Below are 25,667 nucleotides of genomic sequence, written 5' to 3'. Positions count from 1 at the left end.
AATTTGATTGTTTAGTTTGTCTATGTCCCATTACATTTCATGGAGGGGGCAGGTTTATGACCTATACTTCATCCAGCCACCTTGGGGCGATCAAGAAGCTTTGGCTTCACTTTTCAGGACTCGTGTGGCACACTTGATTCACATCGCCAACTTGAATATTGTAAGAAAGATAAACCAAAGATGAACATTAAGTAAGTAAAGATAAACTAAAGACATTTGTGCTGACATAGACTACTGCTGAAAACTTAGAATCTGTATGAGTTTTTAATGTTTTTTTTTAAAGACCTCTCGCTCACTAAGGCAGCATGATCAAAAATACAGTTAAAACCGTATTATTGTGAAATGTTATTACAGTTTTCCTGTTGAAAAAAAGGGTTCTATTTTAAAATGTAATTTATTCCTGTGATGTCAAAGCTGAATTTTCAGCTGCAATTACTTCAGTCTTCAGTGTCACATAATCATTCAGAAAGTATTCTAATATGCTGATTTGGTGCTCAGTTGTACTGCTTATTATTTTTGTGGAAATAGTGATCTTTTTTTCAGGAATAGAAAAAAACAGAAAGCTGAACAAAGAACATGTGTTTGCTGAATAAATGTTTTTCCTACTAAAACAAAAAATATACACATTTATTGACGAAACTTTTAATTAAAGGTTTTCTACATGTTTAGTTTTATCTGTAACACTTTACCTTAAGGTCTCATTTGTTAACATTAGTTAATCTATTACCTAACATTAACTAACAATGAGCAATACATTTGTTACAGTATTTATTAATCTTTGTTAATATTAGTTAATAAAAATCTAGCTGTTCATTGATTGTTCAAGTTAGTTTCACAGTGCATTAACTAATGACTTTAATAATGTATTAGTAAATGTTGAAATTAACTAAGATTATTTAATGCTTTAGAAATATTGTTAATTCTTAGTTCATGTTAACTAAAGTAGTTAACTAATGTTATCTATTGAAACCTTATTGTAAAGTGTTACCGGTTTATCATTTCTTTCAGTGCACAATCAGTGCTTGACATGCACAAGGGGAGACAACCAAGAGTGTAGTCCCGGGCCCTATGACGAGGGGTCCCAGTGGTGTAAGTCCTCTCTGATGTAGCTTACTCATTGGTCTAGATGCGACAGCCTTGACTGCACACCCATGGCCAAATATATATTGTGAAAAAGTAGCTTTAGCTTAATAAATATGTCAGAAAGAATTTGAGGCCAGTTTCAATTTCCTATTTTGATATAGCAAACTTCATATACAATTTATCAAGTTTGCACATTATTAGCCAGGCTTTCTCACATAAGGCTCTTTGAAAAAGCAAGCTCCGCCACAGTTTCCATTGCTCTCTCTTTCGCACACATACACACGTTTGCTCCCCGCTGCCATCTACATTCAGGCATCTGTTACTCCATGTGGTGTGCGTCAGTGATAAACGAGGCTCGGTTGGTCCAACCCCCAGGGACCAATCTCCGCAGAGTGCTCACCTGTCGCCAGGTAACCATCACCGTGCGAACCTGTCACCACGACAACCTATTGCTCTGGCAAAAATCTGTCACCATGGTAAAACTGTCACTGCCGGGGACTCATCCATGACTAATACACTATATCCTTTACCTTTCTGCTTCTCTTGACATGTTTGAGTCTGAAATCATCTGTATGCATGTGTATCTGAAAGCATCGATCTCGCTGAGTCTTCCTGCAGTGGTTACATATGTGAGCAGATGTTTGCTCTATTATTGATTCATTTATTTTGTATTCTGACTTTTAAATGGTCTGTGTGTGTCTCTGCAATCTGTTTAATCTGTTTGAATCTAGATTTGCGTGTGTTTTCAGGGCTTCTTATGGGGTGGGGTGAGAGAACTAATAAATATCTTTTATTTTTCAGTCATTTGGTGATATTTGATGAATATCTTGAAGGGGTTATGACATGAGAAATCAAATTTGCCTTGATCTTTTGACATATCAGAGGTCTTTGGACCATTAAAACATCCCGCAAGTTTCATAGTTTAAAAAGTCCTGCTCATTATAAACAAACCATCAATTTAATCAAGCTCAAAAAACAGCTTGTTCTGATATTGGATAACCAAATACATTTACATATGCGTACCTCCAGAGCAAGACATCGATGAATAGTTATAGCTACATCATTGCACCATAGGCCCTGCATTCAGTCACAAAAGCAAATAGAACTCATTATAATTATCTCTGATGCTGTCTACACTAGATACAGTGTACAGATGCACGTTCAGTTTCTGATATATTCCATGCACTTGAGTTTTCCGACAAGAGGACAAATGGAAGAGTAAAAAAACGCATATCTCATGACCTGTTGGTGGCGCTGTTCCCAAATTTGGCATGGAAATTTTTATACATTTTCATTAGGGGTGTAATGGTCAACAAAACTGACAGTTCGGTACGTACCTCGGTTTTGAAGTCACGGTTCGGTATAGACTGGGTAAACCTAGCCTGATCTGCCGGCGATTTGATTTCGCCCTGCAGCTCAGGCTGGAAACCTGTACATTCATTCATCCTGCTTCTGTCACACCTTTGCGGGAACCATTCACAAATTGGCTTATCCACCTGGCGTGCTATTGGTGGGTTTAACACGATGACGGATAGAGAAGCGATTGATCGATGCCCGTTGATCCCGCCTCTTGTCATCTAATTGGTTGAAGGACTTTCCAATTGCGTCATTTGAATTATGCTCGTTGATCGTGCCTCTTGAGCAGTAGAAAATACCTAGCAGACTCCCCAGACCAATGTTCAATCTTAAATTGAGCTTGGTCTGGTGATAGTCAGACAAGGTCCGGTACAGCAGTTTTACAAAATGGTTTACTGAAATTTTTTTGTCTGTCTTTAAATTACTTCAATTATAAATCAAGCATTTTGCATTAGTTCAGGCAGGCCACGTAGTCGAGCTCCGCTATCAGCTGATTGGAAAAATTCCAACCCCGCCCATATCAGCTGATTCGATTCCTATGCACTCAATTGGCAACTCTCAAACAGCGGGCCTTACTTAAGCGTAGCTTCAGTTCAATCTACCTGCTTGGCTGCTTCTGCTGCACGCTGCTTTGCGTGTTCACTGGTGTTCACAAGCTGTGAAGGCTCCGCCCTATTTCCCTGCCCTCCCAATTTAAAAAATGGGAGGTTGTCCCCAGAATCTGCTGCTGTTCCCTGTCTTGGCTTTTCATGGAGCTCATGAAAAGGATGGGGAATTTAGAACAGGGCCATATCGGCAAATGTAAATGTTTGCAAAATATGCCAATAAAAAGTTTACTAAAAGTTTTTCGGTGGTGTTTTTGACTTACGTGGACGTCTTTCCACCGTTGAAACACTGATTGAGCGATTACACAACATATTATACGTTTCAGTAAGTTGTAATGTATCCTCAACATACCTTACGATATTAATTCATGTTTATTCTTTAGGAAGAGATGATCATGTTTACTCGCACGCCGTGCCACCGCTTGAACTGACGCACCTATACAGTGATCAGTCACGTCACATTAAAGAGCATCAAAACGGCATTTATCGTTTGAATTTCGTGATAAAATGGACTGGATACTTAATATATTTGTGTGGGAACTCGGATTGAAGTATGTTCCGTGCTTAAAACAAGCTGACTGTTAAAGATTGCATTCGGAACCGTTCGGTACACACGTGCCCAGTACAGAAAGCCGTGTACCGAAACAGTTCGGTACGAATACGCGTACCGTTACACCCCTAATTTTCATATTTTAAAAATGTTTAAGACATTTCACATCAGTTTTAAGTTTTGAACCGATTCATTGAATGAACTCACCAACTCCAAAGACATTTTTGCTGAAGTTTAAATCAGAGAATGTATTAAACATTTGTTTTAACACTCCCTAGTCTTAGCGCTCTGAGATGCTAGACCAAGAAGGATTGTTAAACTAGTCTAATAACAGTCTTAGAAAACTTAATAGCCAAAAAAGCACATTAAAATCATTGCGATATTCACAGTACTTTTCAGTTTAATATTGCAAGCAAAATCTTGGTGAATATATTGTCAACATTTGATGCATTGCCCAACCCTGCTTCTTAGTATCAGCCTGATGTCACATTGTGTGCATCATCTCATCTGGCACTTCCTGTATCTCCCACACTGATGTGTGTGTGGCTTTATTTCTCTTCTCTCTGTGTACTAACCTAATCCATCCTCATTTCCAGCACTCTTTCACCCCGAAAGAGAGATGGGAAAAGTAACTGAGGACGGAAGCAAGCAAAAAAAATGAAATAGACCTCAAGCCTAGAGGATCAATTTTTAATTTGGCCGATGCGTGCGTGCGTGTGAGTGTTTGTGTGTTTGGCCGCTCTGCTTTTGTCATAGGAGATTTGGTGGAGGCTCAATTGACTGACTCCTGCTCAGGGTCTCACCCCTCCATAAAGCGAGATGCCGCACATCCATTTCAGATTACTTTTTAGAGCATTCCATTGAAAACAAAGAGAGAGGATGTTCAACAGCATTACCAGAATGCACATCACACGCCGCCTATCATACGCAGAGGAACACGAGCAAATGAGAGCACGAGATGAAAGCAAATGAGAGGAGAAGGGTCACAGCTCTTGCCTGCTGTTTGAGCCGAGCTGATGATAACATGATGGTTATTCTAATGTGTTCTATGCTCTCATAATTGCCTCTTTTCTCTCAGTGCAGATTGAAAGCACTTCACCTCTAGAGCGGAGAGCAATAAACGCCATTTGAGTAGCCTCTCAGAAATCCTTGGAGAAGTACGCACACACGTGAATGTGCACGTGCACCTTCATTCGCACAATAAATAGCTGTGCTGAAGGCGCGAAGCAACTTTCATTTCGACTCTGTGTGTGTGTGTATATGTGTGCCCGCGAGTCTTCTCTCGAACCCTCGGTGTGCCGCCATGCTGAGTGACACATGTTCTCCTGCCCAGCAGGTGATAGACAAAGAAAGAAGGCATGGGGAGAGGGGGAAAAGAGAGGGAAGGTAATGTCATATTAATAAACATTATGATTGACCATTTTAGGGATGCAAATTGGAGCCCCTCATGTGTCCGTCTCTATACCTGGAGTCGTATCCCCACTTAGCCCAGCAGCAGGTGATCTGGGGATGGCAGAATTCAGTGGGAGGTGAAGTGGTGACCTTTTATTATTATAATTTATTTGAAAACAGTTTTACACACAAATGCTTCAGTTAGTCAGGCTGTTTGACACATCAGCTTCCTTTCCAGTGTGAACCCAAAGCACACATACAGCAGTGCTTTAAAATGATAGTTCACCCAAAATTGAAAATTCTGTCATCAGTTACTCACCCTCATGTCATTCTAAACCTGTATGACTTTCTTTCTTCTGAGGAATACAAAAGAAGATAGTTTGAAAAATGTCCAGAAATGACAGTCATAGAGGTTAGGAGCGAAATAAGTGTGATTTGCAGGTGGACTGTCCTGTATCAGGAGCCTGACTTCCTCTAAAATTGCATCAAAAAAGGGGCAGTCATTTATGTATAAATAATGTGCATTACCTTTCAAAAGTTTAGGTCTGTAAGAATAAATAAAAAATAAACAAAAATTCAGAATTCAGAGACTTCTCCATTCAAGTAAATATAAGCTTTATATCCTTATATATTACATTCATAGACAATAGCTGCCTGGCAATAGAACAAAGACTTGACTTGAGACTTGACTTGGACCCTAAAGACTTGAGACTTGACTTGGACTGCAGGGACTTGTGAACATGTCTGCTAACTAGCATAATAAATTCATTCCTCGATAATAACCATCACTGGTGTAGAGGGTTATAATCATTGAGGGCCTCATAGAGAGCACATGAGCTGGTGTGTTTTGCAGGCTTTTTGTTGGTTTTAACTAGACTATAAATCACAATACGACAATGAGAGGACCCGCCTGCCTTCTCAAAGTATCGTTAGGAGGGCTGAAGGTCTATAAAGCATGACGTTTAATAAATCCCAATTCCCTAGGTTTTCTATAAACTGTTGACTCTCCTCTCACAACTTCCAACCTTACTGAACAACACATATGTGAGAGCAAATGTTTGATTGTTTACTCTCGATGACCTGAACCTCCATAGTGTCCCTGGCCTCCAGGACCCCGTCTTAAAAAACAAAGATGAATAAAACAACTTGTGGTCCCATGAAAAATACATGACAGAGTAAAGCTGATCTGAGGGGGCTGCGTCATAAGGTTAAAGATTCATTCATCTTTCCACAGTCTAAATCCATTATGGATGAGCCCACAATACAGAGCGTTTTGTAGAGGGAATAAGGACCACTTTTTAAGTCTGTGTGTGTGTGTGTGTGTGTGTGTGTGTGTGTGTGTGTGTGTGTGTGTGTGTGTGTGTGTGTGTGTGTGTGTGTGTGTGTGTGTGTGTGTGTGTGTGTGTGTGTGTGTGTGTGTGTGTGTGTGTGTGTGTGTGTGTGTGTGTGTGTGTGTGTGTGTGTGTGTGTGTGTGTGTGTGTGTGTGTGTGTGTGTGTGTGTGTGTGTGTGTGTGTGTGTGTGTGTGTGTGTGTGTTAGAGCTGGGCGGTATACCGGTTCATACCGAATACCGGAATTAATTTTCTTTATGATATGAATTTTGATGATACCGCAATACCGGTATATGTCGCTTAAACAACGTTCGGAACGCGGCGCAGCGCGTCATTGTTTGATAGGGGACCAATTTCATTGATGCACTGTAGTAAGAGCAGTCAGAGCACAGTTGAGATCGCATTAACAGCACAGCCTATGGCTGAATCCTATACTCTCATTCACTATTCCCTACGTTATCACTTTATTTGAAGGAGTGAATGAAAACGTGCGTGAAGTCGGACAACCGTTGTGTGTACATCGGCTGTACACTCGTTATTGCAGTGCAATGGGATAGAATGAGTGCACTCAATAACGTCCACTAAGGTTTCGGACACCACTACAAAGCGCTGTGCCCTCCAAATAATGCTATATTTGAGGTTATGGGAGCGATGTCGGATTCAGCCCTTGATTATTGTTGAGAATTCAAACTACACGCGGCGCGCGAGAGAGCGGTTTCTGCACGGAGCGCTGCGATGAGTTTAACAACGCTCACCACATGGATCATATAGCACTGATATAGACCGGAGCGAGTGCGTTTAAAATTTTTATGGACATATTTCAAAAACTCTAGTGCTCTAGACATGAACCAGAAGTGTGTATGCGCGCATATTTCATCACGTCTTATTAAAATGAAATGTACTGATTACACTGATAACCTATGTCTGATCACGAACGCGCTGACACGATGGATTATTCAAAAGACGATGTAAGTTAATAAATAAACTGACAATTCAAAGAAGAATGGGCCAAAAAGTAACTGCTTTATTCTTTCTGTGTTAAACTGATGTGTGTCATTCGTTCCGAGAGTCCTGTTAAATGTATTGCTAATATCCTCATTTCTCCTCGTTTTGGCAGTTTGTTGTTATATAGGGTTAGATTTTTTAAATGCTTAAGGTGCCCTCAACTCAACTTTTAATATTCAGGTGTCTGTAAGTATGATTCTGAGCGTGTTGCATGTCTGTGTTTTATTGTTTGTTGTCTCTCCACAGCATCATTTTGTAAACCTGTAGACCTATTAACTCTAGTGTGGAATTTTTCTACAATATTCACTCGTCATGACAGTAAAACAGGGCATTCTAGTCAATCTCCTGCAGTATTTCCTCTCTCAATCAGTAGAAAATGTGATTAACACCCTGTCATGCATAGGGGAAAAAATACCGTCATATACCGTGAAACCGATATAATTTAGAAAAATACCGTGATATACATTTTTGGTCATACCGCCCAGCACTAGTGTGTGTGTGTGTGTGTGTGTGTGTGTTGGAAGAAAAGAGATGTCTGAGTTGCTCAGTGTGAGTGAATGTATAGATCACCAGTCACATTTTGTTGTCTAAGCATGGACAAAGGGATTTATGCTATCAATACTGTCTAATTACAGCGCAGTTAATCATTGCTTATCAGCGCTTCATCAATAAACGTAATATTTCTTGACGGGGCATTGATGGATATGCCTGAATATTAACTGCTTGTGTCTTTGAAGTTATGAGAGGTGTTTAACATTTAAACTGAAACTCATTAAAAATCAGAAGGACTTTAAATCTCTTGTGTGCGAATTTGTGCGATTTTGAATCTCTTAACAGCCTCGGCGCTAGATCGAAAGAGATATTCCACTATGTTTTCCATTTCACTGGGTTCAACTGTGCAGAACCATGGAAATATTTATCAGCTCCTGTCATGTGCTGGTGAGATATAAGATGTAATGTTTTTGTTTCTGGCTTGTTTTTTGCTTCCATGGCTGAGCACCCTTTTCACATTGCCGATTTAATGCACATACAAGCAATATGCATGTCCGGTTACAGTGAAAAATGATTCGATCCACTCTGCTGCTTTGTCGTGTGTATGTGTGCACTGGTGTGTTTTTGTCCTTCTCCCTTTTTGCTGAAGGATAAAAAAAAAGATGTTCTTATAAGGATGTCAGAAAGTGGTGTACACTGAAGCACAGCCCTGTTTAACCAGCCCATGGGCTACTGTTAGCATGCACTGGATAATCACGTTTCTGCCAAGATAAGATTATATTAGATGTTAATCGCATTATGTTATCAACTTTACAACATGCCACTGGCAGGGAATGCGTATGTCTTAAATTTAGACGGCAAAAATAAGTGTTGTTTGTGTTCTTTATGGACTTCCGCAGGCTGCAGCTTGTGGAAATTGTCACACTTGGGTCTTCTGTTCTCACATTTCATTAGAGATGCTTAATCTTTTTATCACTTTTAAAGGTCATAAATATGCCTGTCGTGTGTGTTGATGCATAATATGCTTGAGAGTGAGAGAGAGAGTGTGTGTGTGCGCGCAAGTGTTAAGATCTCACAGAGGGGTAATTCACTAAGAATGAGCGTTTGCTAATAATGTTGTTTATTTGCATGCTGTTTGCTTTGTTTGAGCGGCCATTCCGGCCATTGTAGTCTGACTCATGAACCAGTTGTTTGTGTGTGTGTGTGTGTGTGTGTGTGTGTGTGTGTGTGTGTGTGTGTGTGTGTGTGTGTGTGTGTGTGTGTGTGTGTGTGGGCATGTTTTTGTGAAATATCAGGACACAAATGTGTATAATGACATGGGTATGACACAGGTATTACAAAAAGAGGGTGAAATATGAGGACGTTCCCCATGTCCTCACTTTTCAAAATGCTTATAAATCACACAGAACAAGTTTTTTTTCACAGAAAGTGAACTGCACAGTCTCCTGTGAGGGCTAGGTTTAGGGGCAGGGGCAGTGTAAGGGGATAGAAAATACGGTTTGTACAGTATAAAAACCATTACGCCTATGGAATGTCCTCACATTTCACAAAAACAAACGTGTGTGTGTGTGTGTGTGTGTGTGTGTGTGTGTGTGTGTGTGTGTGTGTGTGTGTGTGTGTGTGTGTGTGTGTGTGTGTGTGTGTGTGTGTGTGTGTGTGTGTGTGTGTGTGTGTGTGTGTGTGTGTGTGTGTGTGTGTGTGTGTGTGTGAACCAAAGACATACAGTTGGACCCATGTAGTGGATTCACAAACAAATAAACTGGTTCTTTTTAGTGAATCAGAAACACTTCATAGTCATAACTTTCACCGTGTCCCATTTGAAATGAACCAAAAGCTGTGAATGTGCGGCCATATTTATTGTTGTTCATCTAATTTTTGCTGACAAAATCGAATAATTTCAATAGGAATCTATGCGATTGGGAATTTCATTTTAGAGAGAAACATTTCCCCCTGCAAAAGTTCTAGTTAGTTAAGCAAATTCACTGTGTTGACCAACAGAAAGCTGTTTGGTTTGAAAGTGACTTCTATGTGAGCTGCGGTTCATACTTTGCTTCACTATTGACAATTGAACTTTTTTGCCTGCAAAAGTTTGTTAATGTGACACAAGTGAGATCTGAAATGATCTAATTGGCAATAGACTTCTCAGGGCAGTAAGAATTGTGCTGGAATACCACATGCTAATGTGGTGCAAGTGTTCTGTAAATTTCGCCCCATAATCTTTCAGACTATATAAGTCATAACTTATCTTCCTGACCAAAATAACAAAGCTCAACTAAACACACTTGCTTGCACACACTGGCCTTTTCTCCTGTTTTACACAACATTAATTACCTCAAATAATTGGCCTAGTTAAAGACTAAGTGCTAGGTTGACCTGTGCCTTCGGGACAGATGCATGACTTCGCTATTTTGGTCTGCTCCTGGGGGAACCAAAGTTACGAATGGGCAGTTACTTGTCCATCCATCACTTCAAGAGCGAATAATGACATGAGTGGTATTTACATATCTAAATGTCAGCCTCCATATATAGATGCAGTAATTAGTGGCCATTCTAGAGCAAGACAATACCTTCCTCCACACTGTGGAATGACTGATCTAAGTCAAGAAAGTTGCCCAGCTTGTAAACCGTTAGCCAGAGTTCATATATTATCACTTCCATATCCTAAAAGATCTGTTAAATAGTTTTATATGTTAATGGTGCAGTGTGTAAAATTTATGAGGATATATTGATAAAAATGCAATATAATATTCAGTGGTTTATAAAGACCTTACACAATGAACCGTTATGTTTTTATTACCTTAGAATGAGCCATTTCTATCTGCATACACCACGGGTCCCCTTACAGTGAAGTAACCATTTTGCGCCACCATGTTTCTACAGTAGCCCTAAACGGACAAACTGCTCTACAGAGTGCTAGCCACTTTCCGCTGTCTTAGACGATTACATCTTTGTCCTGTGTTGGCCACTGTAGCTTCTCTATGTGCTTAGAAAGGGAGGTGTGAGCGGTGGGCGGTTGCAATTCGCAACCTCACCGCTACATGCCGCTAAAATTTACACAGTTCACCTTTAAATACAATAAATAAATAATCCTCATAAAAATGAAAAATCATTCACTCATCTGTCATTCCAAACCTGTACAACTTACCTTCTTCACAAAAGAAGATATTGTGAAAATTTCATTTTTTCCCCCCAGGTCCAGAAAGTCAGTGTTTTGTTTCAGACCCCACTCACTTTAATTGTATGGGGGAGGGGAAAGAGTTTCTAAAACATTCATAATATTATATCTTCATTTGTGCTCGACAGAAGAAAGAATGTCATACAGGTTTAGAACAACATGAGGTTAGTAAATGATAACATAACTTTTTTTTATCTTATTTTTTTATGTGTCTTTTAAGTTTTTTTTTACTGGGGTAACGACTAGAAAAGAAAAAAAGGTTAATTAGAAATGGGTGTCCACAAGATTTTTTGCCATATGGTGTATATTCTACAATCTAACCATTTATTTACAACATTTTGTGCTCATTTCTTACACTGGCTAGTAATACCCAATTAATTTACAAAATAAATAAATATATTAAACATCTGTTGCTTTTTGTTGCCGCGATTCACGACAGAGTTTCAGTTAATCAAACAGAATGAGGACAAACCTTAATCAACTTAACACATAATTATCTGTCTTCATGTGTTTCCATCATTTCATTTTACTTTGGTTTGTTTGTTCTAGCGAGGAAGACAAAAGCTGATTAAATTTGTTCTGAATTCCTAATCTGTCAATTTGACTGAAGCACGAACAGACGTCTCTAGAGAGGACATTATTTTCTAGTAAGGTTTCTTCTCTGCCCTTTTTTTTGTGTAAATTTGCCTAGATGTAATCAAGCTAGCGAAGTTTAAGCTTGAGCACAATTTTATCTCATTTTGCATGATCGATTTCATGAAGGCAAGCTCAGTTCAGCAGCCAGTTTTCAACATCCTCTCTTCTAGTTGTGAGAAGTTTAGTATTAACACGTTTAAATTGGACTGCAAACTTTGTGTAATCCTTTCTAAATGTTACTGTTGTTTGTGTTTCCTTTCCTCATTGGGGTCATTCCATAGATGTCCCTGTCAAGGAATTGATGAGGGTTCTGAATTATCTTATGGATATCAATCAAAATATGGCAATATATCATTAGTTACAGTACTCAAGCTTGCACTCAAAAATGTGTCAGTTTGTTTACTGAAGCATTAGAGGTCATGTCATGACTTGGTGGTACTTGGAAGTCGTGATGTGAACAATTGCATGGTTGTAGAATACAGATGTATATTTGAGAGCCTCAGCCGGTCGTGTATATAAATGTCAGTCTAAAGGAAATGACAGATTTTCTTTGCCTGCCACTGTGGAGACAGATTTTACTGCTTCGTGTGACAGAAGTCTTGCTTTCTAATACACTCTTTCTAGAAGACGGTTTTATCCTCCTTTGTATCTTTGCTCCTTTTCACATTGAAGTCTTTTTTTCTTTTTTAAATATAACTTTGAATTAGGGTTAAGATTTGATTGGCTGTCTGACATCTGAAATTATCTGTCTGTGTAAGTTGAAGGCAAGGCATTATTCTTATCATTAAAATGGCTAACATTTTAAAAAGGTAGGCTTCATGGTTGAGTGGTTGGGATGTTCAGTCTCCAATCTGGAGATTGCTGGTCTTGGCCGATTTCTTTCTGCCTTATTATCTCTTCTCAAAGTCTGATTCTGACTTACCAAATAGCCAGAAGTGGCTATAACATTCTTTACAGTTAATATCATCCTTTGCGGCAGTGATCTGTGATTTTTCAGACACAACAAATTCACAACAAACTTTCATTTTTAAAATAATGAAAATTTTACTTTTTTCTTTTTGATGTGGTATCACACTATTTTTGCAAGGTACATACAATGTGTGTGTGCGCATGTATATGTGGTAAAATATTTTTTCAACAAATAACATGGGTTTTATAAAATATTAAAAATATGTTTTAGTTTATTTATTTAATTTATGATTGTAAGTTTTTTTTTTTTGCAGAGTTTATCTTTTACAAAGGAGTTACAATAAATAATTTATTAGGTTTATAATTTGCAGTAATATCTGAAAATTATATAGCTGTTGTGTAACTGCATGACAGCTCTAAACTCATTTTTTTGCTGGCAAACAATAATAGTTATTTGTTATCACAAATCATTTTTACAGTTAGTGCCTATTCCCTAATGTTACCTTGGTGACATTTAAATCAGCAGAATTATCAATAACAATCTAATACATTTTGCAGTGAGGTTAAGTGTGCAATTAACTGGTTTAATATGGCAAGTGAGCCCTGGTACTGTATATACTGTATGGAGTTATCAATCATTGTGTGCTGTGATAGCCAGAGAGTTCATATGCTGTTGGATGGTTTGCTGGATGGCTTATAGAAAAGCATTAAATCATAAAAATGAAGGAACTGTATTTCCCTCTTCATCTTGTCAGTACTCTCTAAAAGCATGCCTGCTTTTATTGTCAGTCTGGAAACATGTTCACACACTTATTATGAGCATTAAAACTACCAGAGAATGTGTGCTGCATGATAACACATTATTGGTGTTTATGCCACAATTTATTACATGAGGCATGGCTGTGACTCAAACAAGCAGAGAGAAGAGGGAATACAAATAAAAAAAAAGTGACAACATTGAAATACATGGACTGGAATATATATAGGGTGAATTGAGGGTGATTGGGACACTTTTTCCAAGTCATCTCAATGGCAAAAAGTGTCCCAATCACCCTGAATTCACCCTATATATATTGCCAAAAGTTTTGGGACACCTGCCTTTACATGCACATGATCTTTAATGACATCCCATTCTTAATCTGTAGGGTTTAATATGGAGTTGGCCCACCCTTTGCTGCTATAACAGCTTCAACTCTTCTGGAAAGGCTTTCCACAAGGTTTAGGAGTGTATTTATGGGAATTTTTGACCATTCTTCTTGAAGCGCATTTGTCAGGCACTGATGTTGGACGAGAAGGTTCTATTGGGTTGAGGTCAGGACTCTGTGCAGGCCAGTTAAGTTCCTCCACACCAAATTCCCTCCTCCATATCTTTATCGACCTTGCTTTGTGCTCTGGTGTGCAGTCATGTTGGAACAGGAAGGGGCCATCCCCAAACTGTACCCACAAAGTTGGGAGTTCCTTTCACTGGAACTAAGATGCCAAGCCCAACCCCTGAAAAAAAAACCCACACCATAATGCCCCCTCCACCAAACTTTACACTTGGCACAATGCAGCCAGGCAAGTACCGTTCTCCTGGCAACCGCTAAACCCAGACTCGTCCATCAGATTGCAAGACAGAGAAGCGTGATTAGTAACTCAAGAGAAGACGTCTCCACTGCTGTAGGGTCCAGTGGCGGCATGCTTTACACCACTGCATCCAATGCTTTGCATTGCACTTGATGTAAGATTTGGATGCAGCTACTCGGCCATGGAAACCCATTCCATGAAGCTCTCTACGCACTGTTCTTGAGCTAATCTCAAGGCCACACAAAGTTTGGAGGTCTGTAGCTATTAATTGACTCTGCAGAAAGTTGGCGACTTCTGCGCACTGTACACCTCAGCATGCACTCATGGCCCACCACTTTGTTGGCTCAGTTGCTGTTCCAATTGCTTCCACTTTGTTATAATACCACTAACAGTTGACCGTGGAATATTTAGTAGTGAGGAAATTTCACAAAATAAAGACTTATTGCACAGGAAGCAACCTATCACGGTGCCACGCTTGAATTCAGAGAATGAGAGCGACCCATTCTTTCACAAATGAAAAGAATTCAGCACTCCCCTCAATATATGTTAAGTGTTTCTTTATACAAGATTATTATTATTTTTTAAATCTTATGCTCACTAAGATTGTATTTGATCAAAAATTCAGAAAAAATGTATATTGTAAAATATTGTTACAGTTTAAAATAACTCTATTTTAATATATTTTAAACTGCAATTTATTCCTGTGATGGCAAAGCTGAATTGTCAGTAATCATTACTCCAGTCCTCAGTGTCACATGATCATTCAGAAATCATTCTAATATTCTGATTTGCTGCTCAAGCAGCATTTCATAGTATTATTATCAATGTTGAAAACAGCTGTGATGCTTAATATTTGTATGGAAACCATGGTTGTTTTTTCCCCAAGATTTTTTGATAGAAAAAAGCATTTATTTGAAACCTTTTGTGATATTGTAAAAGTACATTTCTTACAAAACAATTATCTACACATTTTCATTTCACTCTCATTTGTACGTAAGTCTACATTAAAGCTCATGGTGTGGTCTGGAATACTTCTGATACCATCTTCTTAGCAGGTGTTGTAGGATGAAACGAAAATGGCCTTTATTTCATGTTGAAAGTTTTTGTAGGGCAGCTGATGGGACTTGAGCACAGCACTGACACAAAAATTAGCTATCAATCCCTTGTGATTAGTGCATCTTATAGTTGTTTACGTTCTCGATTGGGATCGAATTCAGCACTCCCTTCAATTCATGCAAAGTGAAATCACACTCCACCACTGAAGTCTTAATCACCAGGGAAACAGAGCCAGCTCGTTCAGTTTGGAAAATTCTGTAATTAGAGGCAGAAAATCTCAGAAAGAACCCATAATCTTTCCTAAAGATGAGATTATCAAGGAGTCATCGCCACCTGACATCCGAGCAGATGTGCGCTCAGCGTTGCCAACAGGGAAGAATATGCCATTGCTCAGTGTTGACTGATGATAGTGTTGAGTGGAGGTTAATTGTCTGTCACTGTGTTTATAGAGGATCAAAGTAGCAACATTAGTGCCATTCAACACTCTTCCTAAAAGGATTATTTCATATATCACAATGGTCTCTGCACCATGGCAGCTTTTTTAGAGTTTACAATACATCATATAATACAGATCCGTCCAGAGCTTTGAGTTTTGAGTTTCAATTTGTGTTCACCTGCTTTTGACTTAACTTTTTCATCACTGTCAGTCTCTGCTCTACCATCCGCTGATGCTCTTTGGAATGAGAAAATACTCATGTTAACACTCCGTGACTTGAATCACTGAATCTTTTAAAGCCGATTCATTGAAACAAACAGTTCAAAAGAATTGATTTGCGAAAATCCATCAAGACTTCCCTGCACTACATATTCATTATTAAAAACAACTCTCAAACAGTCCGACAACTCTTAGTAATACTGTCTGCTCGCTCTTACAAATCAGAAATTTAGTCATCATCATAGATCCTGGAAGAATGCAGAACTACAGGGAGTGCAGAATTATTAGGCACGTTGATTTTCTGATCATATTTTTTTTCCAGGCACATTTGACCAATTCCAAACCACAGTAATCCTAATAACTACTATTGATTTAGTATTTAATAATGTATAAGTGATATATAATTGTTCATGAAGGCTGGAAATGAAAAACACCTTATATTCAGGTGTGCAGAATTATTAGGCATGTTTTCTTTTACAGATAAATTGAGCCAAAAAAGAGATTTAACTCAGACTGAAAAGTCAAAAAGTATTAAATGCCCATGAGAAGGATGCAATACTAATGCAATACTAGACATTGCAGTTAAGGCGTGACCATTGGACAGTGAAATGCTCGTTGGGTCAGCAGGGTCAGACAAAAACATGTGGCGGAGAAAAGACACCTGTTAACTGCAAAAGAATGAAGAATTAAGGTGAAGAATTAAGGGTGAAACCATCAGGAACCCTTTAGTCTCCAGAATTCATCTTCCAGAATCTGGCAGTACGTTTTGGGAGTTCATTTTAGTCCATCCTGAAGTCCGTTTTGCAGAGATGGACTAAAAATGAACTCCCAAAGCGTACTGCCAGATTCTGGAAGATGAATTCTTCAAACAGTGGTACTAGAGGATGTGGTGCTGGTCCTTCAAGAGTCACTCTCAACCTATCTGTCCATAAAGCCTATAAAAAAACCTTCTTCATGTATTTTACAACACTTCAGCTTGTGATTCTTATCTAGTGGGGGTCATTTTTTAGGATTCTTTACCTAACTGAAGTCTCTGAGATCCTGACACCTTGCACTTCTGGAGACTCCAGGTAGGTTGCAGCTCTGGAAAATGGTGGCGCTGGAGACTAAAGGGTTCCTGATGGTTTCACCCTTAATTCTTCACCTTAATTCTTCATTCTTTTGCAGTTAACAGGTGTCTTTTCTTCACCACCTGTTTTTGTCAGATCCTGCTGACCCAACGAGCATTTCACTGTCCAATGGTCATGCCTTAACTGCAATGTCTAGTATTGCATCCTTCTCATGGGCATTTAATACTTTTTGACTTTTCAGTCTGAGTTAAATCTCTTTTTTGGCTCAATTTATCTGTAAAAGAAAACATGCCTAATAATTCTGCACACCTGAATATAAGGTGATTTTCATTTCCAGCCTTCATGAACAATTACATATCACTTATACATTATTAAATACTAAATAAATAGTAGTTATTAGGATTACTGTGGTTTGGAATTGGTCAAATGTGCCTGGAAAAAAAATATGATCAGAAAATCAACATGCCTAATAATTCTGCACTCCCTGTATGTCATGGAATATTCTATTCTGTTTGTTGCTCACTCTTTCGGTCTCTCATCTGTAAAATGTTACATTTGTTGGACTTTCCCTGTTTAGTATGAATAAATCTCCACACCAGTCTCTCAAATCATGATGTGATCATTGCGGCAGCCTTAGTTGTCATACTGATGTCAGGAACTAGAGACAAGCTTGCACCAGCTAAGTTGTTTTTGCTAAAGGTTAAATACCTCATCTCTCACCTGCTTCGGAATGCATTCATATGTTTGATTTTTACAATTACACTATGAGAGACTAATAACAATGCTGTTCATTTAGCATACAGGATTTACAGTGAGAAAAAGATGATTGAAAATACAGTATCTAAAGCTTTGGAATAGCTTAATTATCTTTCCAGAAACATCTTGTAGACCTAAAGAAAAAGTAAGTGGATGTTTTTCTCCAAACACAATAGGTCAGGATGATTCTCAAGCCCTGCATTAGTCTTTGCATTAGGCAGAAGTATCAACATAGGTAAGACAACCATGAAATCAATGCATTCTGTTTGCTGGACTAAATTGGACTAGATATATATATATATATTTTTTTTTTTTTTTTTTTAAGAAATCAAAACTTTTTTCAGTAAGGAGGCATTAAATTGATGAAAAACGGCAGTAGGGACTTTTACTTTGTTACAAATAAAGTCTTTTTTTTTTTTTTTTTTTGATGTTTAAAGTTTTATTTATTCAAGCAGTTTAATCCAATGTACTTTTCCAAATGTTCAGCCATCAACTGCAAGAACACAATTGAGCATTCATTAAGAGGAATAAAAAGAAAGGAATGTTTTGGAATTTTCAAAATTAAATTCTTGTGTTAGACGGCCGGCACAGCAGTGCTGGGGACTGATTTCTGGGCGGCTTCCTTGGCCTTAGGAGCCTGCAGCACCGCTACTGCGTCATCCACCTTTGACCGCAGAGACTCCGGAGACTCCAGCATGTGGAGCAGCTCGGAATTGTCAATCTCCAACAGCATACCAGTGATCTTTCCAGCTAGACTGGGATGCATGTTTTGGATGAGTGGGAACAGACGCTCACCCAGCATCTGCTTCTGTTCTTGTGGAGGGGCGGCAGCCAACATGGACGCAGTCAGAGGCTCCTGACCTTGAACGTGGACAGCAGGCTGCTGCATGGGAACCTGCTGCTGAGTTGGCATGTGCTGCTGCGGGTTGCGGACTCCAGGAGCATACTTGTACTGTGGCACTCCTGAGCGGTACCGTGGTGGCACCTGCGGCAGTAGGACGAGGACCCATCGCCTGAGACGCCATGCGCTGGGAGGTGATCATTCGAGGGACCTGGTTGGAGGCGGGACGCACGGCACCGAGCACTTGTGGACGGGGTGCAGATGGCCTTATAGCATTTGGCATATTCTGGAAATGCTGCGGGCGGACACCCTGAGTGGCCCAGCGAGGACTGGGGCGGAGCTGTGCGAGCTGACTGGTTGGATAGTACGCGGCACGATTCTGAACCTGTGGAAGGGCTGCCATTAAGTATCCAGATGGTGGTGCGGGCTGGTAGGGGTTGAGGACAGGGTTCGGTACAGCTCTGACGCTTGCCATCCTCTGCATGTACTGGCTGGTAAGGTGCGCCTGGCGCTCTTCTTTCCGCTGGGCCAGCGCGACGTACAGGGGTTTTGTGGCAACGATACGACCGTTTATTTCAGTCACAGCCTTAGTGGCTTCTTCCGGGGAAGAGAAGCAGACGAACCCAAATCCCTTACTGCGGCCACCCTCCATCATCACCTTAGCACTGGTAATGGTGCCAAATGGTGAGAATTCTTTACGCAGGCGTTCATCATCCAAGCCGTCATCCAGATTTTTCACGTAGAGATTGACTCCCTGGTAGCGAGTCATGCGATCCTGCTTCATTTGCTCAAACTTGCGCTTAAGCTCCGTCTGACGTTCGCCCTTCTTCTGCACACGACCCACGTAAACCTGTTTCCCGTTCATCTCTTTTCCATTCATCTCATCCACAGCCCTCTGGGCATCCTCATGCCTCTCAAAGCTGACAAAGCCAAAGCCTTTAGATTTGCCGCTCTCATCGGTCATGACGCGGATGCTCAGCGCTGGACCGTATTTGCTGAATATCTCCTTCAGCTTCTCGTCATCCATATCCTCTCCAAAGTTCTTGATGCAAACGTTGGTGAATTCTTTGGCACGGGCGCCTATCTTAGCCTCGCGCTCCTTGCGAGACTTGAAGCGACCGACGAACACTTTGCGGTCATTGAGCAACATGCCGTTAATTTTCTCAATGGCTCTTTCTGCGGCCTCATGGGTCTCAAAGTGCACAAAGCCGTATCCTTTAGAGCCGTTCTCATCGCAAACCACCTTGCAGGACAGGATGTTTCCGAAGACAGAGAATGTGTCATAAAGGGCCTTGTTGTCGATGGACTTGTCCAGGTTCTTGATGAAGATGTTGCCCACACCACTCTTGAGCAGTGAGGGGTCTCGCTGGGACCACATGATGCGGACGGGTCGTCCTTTAATCACGTCAAAGTTCATTGTGTCCAAGGCGCGCTCAGCTTCAGCGGGTTGCTGGAAGTTGACGTAGGTGTAACCGAGCGAGCAGCGGGTCGTCATGTCCCTGCACACCCGAATGGACAAAATGGGCCCGGCCGGGCTGAACTTCTCGTACAGCATGGCCTCAGTGACATCCTGGTGCAGATCACCCACATACAGGGAGGCCATCGGGTAACTGGGAGCACTGGGGTTCATCCTTCCGTGCGACAAAAAAGCGAACTAACCGAACACATGGAAACACAGACGAGCTTAGTAATGGCGACGCGCGAGATCCAATCTCCTCGGTTTACTTCTCGAAAACGCTTCAACACGACAGATACCCTTAAATAACAGACTTGAGGACTAATTAAAACGCGTTTGGTACCGAATTGGCGTCGACGTGTTCGCGGAATCGATGATAACAAGATGATTAAAATCTCCTACTGCCTACTGCTCTGTGGCACACGCGCTCTCTCTCGCACAGCACAAGGTAGGGCAAATAAAGTCTGTTTTCTAATAAATGCTGATCTTTTGAACTTTATATTCACCAAAGAATCCTGAAAAAAAGTATAATTTTTCTATAAAAACATATTAAGCAACATAAATACTTTCAACATTGGGGATAATATAATGACATAATGACGGCAGAGTTGCGACGGTTCCATGTGAATTCCCTGCTACTTGAAAACAAAGAAGATGGCTGCTGCTGGCGAGCAGCGGTCTTTCAAATCGGCTTTGGCCGTGACTCTGGAAGACTTGGAGTTAATCTTTTCTTTGAGAAAAGAACAAAGAACGACACGGCAAAAATTTTATCTATCAACTAGCTCCGCTGGTGGGAAAACGTATGGGACTCAGCCACAACCCGCTTGTCACCTTTGTCACCTTCTTATTTGCTCTGGTTGTTTGTAGTGCTATTCTATTGTGTGCAGAGGGAATTTAAAAGACAACCATTTATCCCGCCCCTCGGATGAGCCCTGCCAATGGTTTGTTCCCAGACCCAACATCTTGATGAGGGTTTGGCTTGTCGGGCTGCAAAATAGGAGCATTTGCACTAAAATTACTGTCATGCCACTTAATTTATTTGTCTGAAATCATGATCCAGGGTAGTCTCTCTTACAACGAAACATATCTCAGAGAGCTCCAAAATTACTATAAAAGTATTTATTCAGAAAAATCATACATATTCATTTATCATTGAACAAAGACTTTCAAAGTTAATTGGATTATCAAATGAACAGATTATCATAAGGCCTCCTACTGCGTTATGTCATATATGTACACTTTCCGGTTCATCTTTATCCATATTGTTCTTCCTCAACATCCCGTAATATGCCCACCTGACATACTTAAATATTTTTTAATTGGAAGCATTTTATCTGACTCCCAACACTCTTCCCAGGCCTACTGACCTTGAAAAAAAAGAGATAAAAGGGGCACTATATCCAAGTCTTCTACCCAGAAGTGTGATGGAAGGAGGGGGCCTGTGCTCAGTAGTTATCTGAGGCCTTGTATTCGAGGGCCTCAGATAGCTTACAACCTCTTCATACTTATCAGTCAAAATCTAACCCTTACATGTATGCCATCAACAGTTAACATTCTCTAGAAGCAATTACTTTTCCCTCCTCCTTTATGTCAAAAGCATCATATATTGATATCAATAAAGGTTTAGTGTCTGTTTTTAATACATTAATTTTACACACATATGTATGCATGTCAAAAACAAAATGGTATTGATTGAGCACAGATAGGAAAATGATATTTCTCTTACACACTAGTAGTCTCAAAATTATAAATACAAATCATTGAGTCATCAACTCACATTGAAGGAATGTGAGTTGTAGTAAAGGTTCATCAGGCTGTCAAATCATGTAGTATCATTTAGCACTCTTGTCCTTCAAGCCCCCTCACCTCAGGCTCGGGAATGGAGCAACACACACAGGCATTTAACTGATCAGCTGTGGGAACTCTTTCGGGAGGCACAGTGATGACATCACTCTGCTTTCTTCAGTCACCGACATCATGCTGAGATGATATCACTGAGAGGTTTTCGATCAACACGGCTTCTCAGCGGGCGGTTGCTATGCCATGGTCTGAGCCACATCTTAACGAGCAGATCTTAATTACGTTCAGACAGGCCCTACAGAGCCCGAGACACCTGCTGACCTCATAGAAGGGGAGAATGAGTGTGTGAATGAATGAGAGTGTCTCAGCACTAATGAGGGTTTAACAATGTCTCACTTAGATAACCTGCTACCTGACAACCTGTCCATGGCTTTTGACGTGTGTGCAAGTGGTCAGAATGATTTCTACATGAGTGTATGGGTGGTTAAATCAGCACTTGCTGGTTGTTCTTTTATAAGCAGATTCATGTCGATCACCCCCTCTGTCTGTTATGATGTGGAAAATTCCTGCTTATCTCAGACTTTCAACCATAAAGTCATTCCATTGGCTGATGCTCAGAAGATGACATAATGAAGCAAGTGGCAATGCGACATTAGCTTTTTAAGTGTTCGACTGACCATAAAGAAGTTTCCTAGCAACCAAACTGTGAAGGATGAACAATGTTAGCATTTTTTCTGCAGGTGCATGCAATTATCAGACGGGAAGCTTGCCGTGTTTTACACTACTGAAGCCTTGGATTTTTTTCCCTCTACTTTCACAGCAAAAGGGTGAAATTCCCTGTATACTCAAGGTGCCCTGGAATATGGAATCCCTTTTCTGTCATATAAAAAAAGTGCTTTAGTAAATCATAATTATAAAAACATACGTTTTTATTAGGGCAAGCACCGAAGGTGTGTAGGCACTAGACACCTATTGTATCCGTTGGCATTCCTATTATTCTTCTGTTTCTTCTTCTTCCATTCTGGAAGTCTGGCAGCCCATTGAACCGCTTGCGGGAAAGTTATGAAAGTTGGCACACAAATAGAGGACAGTCTGAACTGTCACCATAGCAAATTCGGAGTCATCCCCCAACTCATTCGCTCTAGCACCTCCAACTGTCCAAAGTGGCACTCGTGTTTATGTTAATAACTTTTGAACTGTAAGTTTTCCTCTGATTCCTTGGCTCAAGATCATCTTCAGATCATGGCAACAGGTTATGGAATTCAAGTCGATTTGGCAAACCGTTCTCGAATAACACACAAACAAATTTGTTGAAGAGCACGCCAAAATGCACAAGGCTATATCTCCGCTATGCTTTAGCATATTCTGATAAAACTTGGTATGTATTATGACAACCATGACCTGAGGATACCTGCACAGTTTTGGCACAGTGCCACCTAGTGGTCAGGAGATATGCTTATAACTTTTGAACAGTTTGACCTCTTTAGATTTGTCGCAGCATGCCGACTCGAACGATACCCAGTTTTTCCATATCTGCCATTTTGAATTATGCCGTAATGTCGTAAAAATTATATATTTTACCAACGCATTGGTGTATTGTTATCATCTACAAAAAGTCTTTTGAAAGTGATAAACCATTAAATCATATTACTAGTGACTGTATTTATGATTTTTAATCATTGATCTTAATATTTCTTTAATTGCTCATTGTTGCACTTGGTCTGACGCTTTCAGCCATGCTGGCATGACTTGCGTATATGCTATGTGCTTAGTCCCTGATAATGGCTGCCTGCAGATATATTTTTTTCATTATCACTGTTATGTCATAATTAACGAGCTGCACATTTTTTTTAAGAAAATATTTTTTTTTTCATTTCTAAACTTATATCATTGTGCCCTTACACCTCTTTAAACAGGTTTTATTATCATGTGCTACATGTATTGGAATTAATATGAAATTAATACAAGAGTCAGTCCTAATATTTTACAGGGTATATTTTCCTTAGTGCCACCATGTTCATATACCGTCATACACCCACAGCTCTACAAAATCAAGGTTGTAGATCTACACAAGCTTCCAAGTTATGTTGCACTTGTCAAAGCAAGGAAGTTGAATGGAACACTGCATTAGCAGGAATCAATCTGACACTTGAAAATGGACGCAGAGACCCGAGCCGCCCCATCACAGGTGAGGCGTTCTCATATTATTAATAAGTCAACAGACAAACAGAGAGCAGGGGGTCAGTCCTCGTATTGATTTGTTTGGAACCTTGTGCAGTGTCTTCAGTGAGATGGACTGTGCCAAGTGAATAAACTTGTTGTGGGGTTTGTGTTGATGAAGGTTTAAAAAATAGAGCAGAGTCTGTCTGTTTCTTCTGAATGTGGAGCAGTTGTCCTCAACCTCCACTCTCTCATCTCCATTATGTCTTTCACTAAGTATCATCCTCTAAAGGCAAAGTCAGATATGTAGAATATAGAAATAGGATTCCGGTTCCATAAGGATTATGTGTGATTACACCGGTGTGTGTAGAGCAATTCTTTGGCTTCTTTTCTTGCCCCGTCTGATTTAACGTCTGTACCCTGACCTTCACCGCTCGCAATTACTTCTTGAAAATCAATAGCGCTGTTGCTGCTGCACCGACACACACCAAGAACAATCGTGTATGTGCGAGATGCTGAGAAAATGCCCAATCTCACCTTCAACTCTCTTAAACGTGTAGTAAAAAGCAATTTCACCTCTGTTAGAAGACAAGAAAAAGCATTGCTCCTCCTTCTGTGCGCTCTCCACACAAGACGATCTATCAGAGCGCTCCTTCGTACAAAGCATGTCATCATATCCAGCTCGTTTAAAATGCTCTTTGAGATGACTTGCACTAACGGCCCGTTGCCCGCCGCTGTTTCTCATGACAGGCCAGCTCTGCTGCTCTGAGACAGACGGATGGGCCAGCATTGTGCTAAAGGTCATTTAGCATTGCTGCGGTCTTCTCTGGCTAATGATGTCATAATGAAGGGCTGTGTTGGGCCAGTGCTTAGAGTCAGACTATACAGTAGGATTTTTCATCACCAGGGTCAGCCTGGTGTGCTGCTAAAGAGACGACCAAATTAAACTTTAGTGAGCAATTTAGAATATTGTCTCCTTTTGTGGCAAATCTATATTTTATGATGTTCTCTGCTTCTTGGCCTATATTTCTTCTCTTAGTTCTCAGTTCTCACATTTGAAAACAAATCCACTTTATTTTCTTGTGATTTGACCTTGGGAATCACTTGTGCATGTCCTTTATAACAGTATCACTCATGTTGTCTTGCATCAGAATATGTAATGCTCATATTTGTCTGCCTAATTAATGCATTACTCCCACGAGAAAAACAATTCTTCACTACAGCTGTTTACCTCAGTCAGATCAATATAGCGCAGCTACTGTAAAGGCCTCAAAAATCTAAATCAATACTACCAACTTTAAACACTTAACAGCCTGTTACATCATTAAACTCTTAATTACACACCGCTTAATCCCAACTCTCTTCTTTTTTTGCGTAAATAAAAGCTTTCTCTGATCTGTTTTTCTTTCTGAGAACCGACCCTGAAGTGTTGCATGCCACTGGAATTTAGATCAGTTTAGAATAGATTTGTTTTGGTAGTCAACAATGATTCGTTTTTCCCTGAATCTTTTAAGTGGTCCTTTTAAGAGAATTCGGAAATTTGGCATAATGTCTGGTCCTTATTGCAGTTTATTCTGACTCTAAACAACCCATTTATACTGGAAGAGACCATCTGATGGACATTTAAAACAAGCAAACAAATCTTTTGTTTTTGTTTTTATGTGCTGCTTTAGGGTGCGTTTATAGGAAATAGATTATACAACAATAGACAGCTGTGGAAAACAATATATGTGTTTGCCATCTCAAAACATTATGATATTAGGGTGAGTTAAT

At 40.0% G+C, this 25,667-nt stretch overlaps 1 protein-coding gene and 1 pseudogene across 2 annotated transcripts in view; one reads left to right on the top strand and one right to left on the bottom strand.

Annotated features, from left to right (window-relative positions):
- LOC307138697 (uncharacterized protein) overlaps positions 1-25,667 on the top strand; it is a 120,386-nt gene that overhangs the window by 63,335 nt on the left and 31,384 nt on the right. The window lies entirely within an intron of this gene.
- LOC307138696 (polyadenylate-binding protein 1A-like) lies at positions 18,209-20,211 on the bottom strand (annotated as a pseudogene). Its single transcript has one exon. The product of its transcript is annotated as a polyadenylate-binding protein 1A-like (transcript).

This window comes from Gobio gobio (assembly GCF_949357685.1).
Source record: "Gobio gobio genome assembly, chromosome: 15".
NCBI classification, from domain to species: domain Eukaryota; kingdom Metazoa; phylum Chordata; class Actinopteri; order Cypriniformes; family Gobionidae; genus Gobio; species Gobio gobio.
The sequence above is the reverse complement of the archived record's forward strand: the minus strand, read 5'-3'. Positions and strand labels throughout refer to the sequence as shown.